This window comes from Trematomus bernacchii, unplaced genomic scaffold, assembly GCF_902827165.1.
Source record: "Trematomus bernacchii unplaced genomic scaffold, fTreBer1.1, whole genome shotgun sequence".
In the NCBI taxonomy this organism is placed as follows: Eukaryota; Metazoa; Chordata; class Actinopteri; order Perciformes; family Nototheniidae; genus Trematomus; species Trematomus bernacchii.
The window spans coordinates 1,425,631-1,431,630 of NW_022988159.1; positions in this window are offsets into that span (position 1 = coordinate 1,425,631).

Consider the following 6,000-nt stretch of genomic DNA (forward strand, 5'->3'; position numbering starts at 1 on the left):
CAAGAGGAGAGAGAGAGGGCGATCAAGAGGAGAGAGAGGGCGATCAAGAGAAGAGAGAGATCAAGAGAAGAGAGAGAGGGCGATCAAGAGGAGAGAGAGAGAGAAGAGGGCGATAAAGAGGAGAGAGAGAGGGCAATCAAGAGGAGAGAGAGAGGGCGATCAAGAGAAAAGAGGAGGGCGATCAAGAGAAGAGAGAGAGGGCGATCAAGAGGAGAGAGAGAGGGCGATCAAGAGAAGAGAGAGGGCGATCAAGAGAAGAGAGAGAGGGCGATCAAGAGAAGAGAGAGAGAGGGCGATCAAGAGGAGAGAGAGAGGGCGATCAAGAGGAGAGAGAGAGGGCGATCAAGAGGAAGAGAGAGTGGGCGATCAAGAGGAGAGAGAGTGGGCGATCAAGAGGAGAGAGAGAGGGCGATCAAGAGGAGAGAGAGAGGGCGATCAAGAGGAGAGAGAGAGCGATCAAGAGGAGAGAGAGGGCGATCAAGAGAGAGGGTGAGCAAGAGAGAGGGCGAGCAAGAGAGAGGGCGAGCAAGAGAAGAGAGAGAGGGCGATCAAGAGAAGAGAGAGAGGGCGATCAAGAGAAGAGAGAGAGGGCGATAGAAGATTGAGAGGGTGATCAAGAGAAGAGAGAGGGCGATCAAGAGAAGAGAGAGAGTAATGTAACCTCCTAATGTAATGTATAACTACTATGAAAATGTTCAAAAAGTGCTCAAACTTCACATGTGTGCTAACAGTCCAGCCGTGAAGACATCTACGGGACAGTTTTGAGATTTCTTCAAATGCCGTTGCCATGGCAACACAATGCTCACCATGAAACACGGTTTTCTCATAACTTCAGTGAAAATGCTCGAAATGGCCCAAAACTTCACAGGTTTGGTAACGATGCAGCCATCAACACATCTAAGCGTATTATGGGGTGTCATCAAATGCCGTTGCCATGGCGACAGATAATTCACCATCAAGTTAGTTCAAAAGTTTGTAGTTCAAATATTCTGCTGCTTTCCCAAGCCTTTTTACTTTCTTTTCTCATCTTAATACAAATTCATTCACTACTACTTACATCTGATATTTAACTCCTTCAGCCTATTTTCAGCTGCAGAAACCATTCAACTATTACATTATTCAGCTATTTCAGGACATCAAGGCTATACATGTTTGTTTAAACCTTTTCTTTTAAATATTAAGCTTTTTCTCCATTTTGTAGCTAAAAGCAGCTACCATTCAGCTAATAACATTCAGCTTTTTCTGCATTTTCAACTAAATTCAGCCACAAATGTTCACAGTTTACAGCATTCGCACGCATTTTCTGCAGGAAATGCATTTTCTAGTTTCTACATACTGTGCAGATTCTGCATATCTTCTGAAAGTATAGTAACTACAGGTAATAGTAATTTTTAGCATTTCATATTTGAAAAAAGCCAGTGTTTGATGAAAATGTATTTAAAAATAATCCTTAAGTAAGTGTACTGAGTTATTTCCAAACACTATATATTATTTATCAGTTTTAAGCACTTACAAATACCTGTGAACATTTTGTACTATGGAAATGTAGGACACACACACACACACACACACACACACACACAACACCATGTACAGTGAAGTACTGAGCTTACATCACACCATCATGAATCATAACTCTACAGCAGATGGCAGCCTGTGTGTGTGTGTGTGTGTGTGTGTGTGTGTGTGTGTGTGTGTGTGTGTGTGTGTGTGTGTGTGTGTGTGTGTGTGTGTGTGTGTGTGTGTGTGTGTGTGTGTGTGTGTGTGTGTGTGTGTGTGTGTGTGTGGTCTCTTCACCTGCATCGTTGACAGCATATCAGTCATTTTGAAGAAGTGTGCCTCCTGAGTCCTGACAAGTGAAAAAATCCCAAATTTCAAATCAGCAGGCCGACAAAAGTGAGAATTCTCCTCATGCATAATTAATATTGATATTGCAGCGATACTCTAGGTTATTATCTTTAGTACTACGGAGATAATAGCTACGCAAATAAGCATGAACAGTCTGATAATATCCCTTTAATGCAGCCACTGAAACCAGACAAATATATACTTTTACAATATCAGAAATCGAAGGAGATATCTAGTCTCTTAACACCACGTGACGACCCCTGCCTCATTCTCTCCTGTTGTGTGTGCATGGCCCTTTAACGGTCTCCCTTCCTCCCTATCAGTCTTGATTGAGGACACCTGGCTGCCGGTGTTGTGTCAAATTATCATGTTTTTATTTAATTGAGACGTCCTGTCTGTATACTTGTGCTTGTACTTGTGCTTTACAATGTATTGTTTAGTACTTGAGGGTGGGATTAATATAAACATTTTTATTTTGGGGGGTGCTTTTTATGAACATCCTGGTTGCCACGATATGCACCCCTTGCTATCTCTGACAATAAACGTGTCACATACATGAAACGTGCTCCATTTATTGGTACTAGTCCTACAACTATACCCTCCAAAGTGCTTGAGGGTGGGATTAATAGAAGCATCTTTTTTTTGGGGGGGGGGGGGGGGTGCTTTTTACGGCAGGCCAGGGGGTGCATTTCACGACGGGAGTGCATCATTTGACACAACACCGGTACCGGAGGAGTGAAAGGCCTGAGCCAGAGTCTCGATGGCTCTCTCCGCTGAGGATCTGTTTTGGGAGAGCAGCTACTTCGTTTATGCTTTTGTCTTACTTTTATATTAGTTTTGGCATTCAAACACCTCGCACCACACCATGTTCACACACCCACTGCTACACTACTGATCTTACTCATTAACACATCACATTGGGGTAGCTTTTGTGTTAACGTTGGGTTATTGTAATACATATATTTTCTTATATCTTGTCCTTTCCACGCTTTTGTTATGGCCAAGAGCCAGGCCATGACAACCATATAATCCATATAATAATAATAATGACAAATATTATAATATATTCTGTATTGTGGGCTATTCAGATATAATATAACCAGGAAGACCCTCCTTAGTCTTATGACTGTGATAATGTTGATTTATCCCAGGGTAAACTGTGGTTTGAGATAGTTAAATTATAGATCTAAAATGATATAAAATAAAAGATGAATATTAAAAAATATTTATTTAAACATAAGAAGTTAATTTTAGGTAAAATATAAAAAAATAACATTTTAAGAAGAAAAATATCCAATCTAAAATAAAAATAAGTACAGTCAAAATATGTATATGAACTAGTTAATAATAAACGTACTATATATATATATACATTGGTGTATTAGTGTTAATAAGGTATTTGGTTTAAAGGGGTTTAAAGGCCCGGACACACCAAGCCGATTTCGGCCGTCGATAGATGTCTGGCCGTCGATGAGCGTCCTGTCGCCCTATTCAGATTGGTGTGTCCCACACCGTTGTGTCTTTTCGGCCGTGCCGACACCTTCCGCTCCCCGAGTCAACATGTCGAATTGGGGAGCTGCCGGCCAAAGAAATCACTCTGATTGGCTGTTCAGCTTAGCGAATCAGTGCATGAGAAGCGAGGTACGCAAACAAACGATTAAGAAGGCACACACAGACGGCTATTATTTTTCATTTTTATTTATTTGCTTCCACAAGCAACAGTCCGACGGCTGATACCACCAGTACCGCACTACACATGTTTTCGATGGACGAGAGTGAAAATGGAACGCACAGGCTATTTGTTGTTTGTATATATTACGCAGTCTGTCTTCCGGTTGTTGCCTCTTTTGAATGACGAATACACACTACCGCCGCCTGCTGGTAAGCAGAGTTATTGCCACTCACGCATGCGCAGTTCGTACGTGCAACTTGGCCGTCGGCTGAAGTCTTTGCGGTGTGTTCCAGTGCGACACATGGCCAAGACGCAGGAGACGTGAGGCGACACAACAGTCCTTTCTTTGGTGTCAGCTTGGTGTGTAGGGGCCTTATGACGTGTGTGTTTGTGTGTTGTTCTTAGTGTCTCTTCCTGCTTCCATTAAGAGTGATTAATGCTGTTTATAATCAATGACCACAGTCCGTCATCATGGCCTTTCTTATTACATTAATGAACTGAGTGACTCACGGTACCTGCTGAAAGAGAAGGGAAACACGTCATGTGATCTGTGACATCCTCACTGTCAGAAACGGAGAACATCTGGAAGATAAATCATAAGAAAACATGGTTAAAGATGTGTGTGTGTGTGTGTGTGTGTGTGTGTGTGTGTGTGTGTGTGTGTGTGTGTGTGTGTGTGTGTGTGTGTGTGTGTGTGTGTGTGTGTGTGTGTGTGTGTGTGTGTGTGTGTTGTTACTGGTTTATCAGTCTTGCATAACAAGTCCCCGATGCATTATCTGTCAGATACAGTCCCTTTATGATAAGATATCACACACACACACACACACACACACACACACACACACACTCACACACTCACACACACACACACACACACACACACTCTCTCTTTCCACAGCTGCCTGGCACATTCACTTGCATTTGATCTTTAGCACGGCGTTATAAATAATTCCCTTAATAAACTCTTATCATTAGAGTTTTAACCGTCAATAATTAATTAATGTATTGCTTACATTTAACACACTTTGTTTTAATTCTGACATAAAATGAACTCTCCATTTGAATCATTTACCTGTGTGTTTTTATACCTGTTTTTTGGCTAGAATCCAACTACTGCTGCAAGCAATATGGATAAATAAACCTGCTACCAGAGGTGGGAAGTAGTGGAGTACAAATACTTCGTTACTGTACTTAAGTACATTTTTCTGGTATCAGTACTTTACTCCACTACTTATTTTTCTGACAACTTTTTACTTTGACTTCTTACATTTTGAACCCAAATACCTGTACTTTCTACTTCTTACATGTTGAACACAAATACCTGTACTTTCTACTTCTCACATGTTGAACACAAATACCTGTACTTTCTACTTATTACATTTTGAACACAAATACCTGTACTTTCTACTTCTTACATTTTGAACACAAATACCTGTACTTTCTACTTCTTACATGTTGAACCCAAATACCTGTACTTTCTACTTCTCACATGTTGAACACAAATACCTGTACTTTCTACTTCTCACATGTTGAACACAAATACCTGTACTTTCTACTTCTCACATGTTGAACACTAATACCTGTACTTTCTACTTCTCACATGTTGAACACAAATACCTGTACTTTCTACTTCTCACATGTTGAACACAAATACCTGTACTTTCTACTTCTTACATGTTGAACACAAATACCTGTACTTTCTACTTCTCACATTTTGAACCCAAATACCTGTACTTTCTACTTCTTACATGTTGAACACAAATACCTGTACTTTCTACTTCTTACATGTTGAACACAAATACCTGTACTTTCTACTTCTTACATGTTGAACACAAATACCTGTACTTTCTACTTCTCACATGTTGAACCCAAATACCTGTACTTTCTACTTCTTACATGTTGAACACAAATACCTGTACTTTCTACTTCTTACATGTTGAACACAAATACCTGTACTTTCTACTTCTTACATGTTGAACACAAATACCTGTACTTTCTACTTCTCACATTTTCCAAACAGGCTGGTTCCTTTAGTTTGAATGTGTGTTTGGTGGCGTGATCATTATTATTTAGAGTCATTGCGTGCCTATTGATTTGAACACGATCCGTGTATCCATCATTTCCTGGTCTTCTCTAAAGAAGAGGGACCAATGAAAACGTTGTCATGTTGCCGTTGTTCAGCATGGAAACATTCATTAGCTAACAATGACATTATTGTTCTATTAATATAAAGGGAGGTCAGGTACTCTTTAAAACAGCTGCTAGTTATGGGTACTTTTTACTTAAGTACATTTCAAAGCCCTCTTTACTTTTACTTGAGTAAAGAAGTTTAGTCAGTACTTCTACTTTTACCAGAGTATTTCTAAACACGAGTATCTTTACTTCTACTCGAGTAAAGGATGTGTGTACTTTTGCCCTCTCTGCCTGCGAGTATACAACCCAGTACAGTTAGTTCCACTTATCACAGTCGCCAAAGGTCG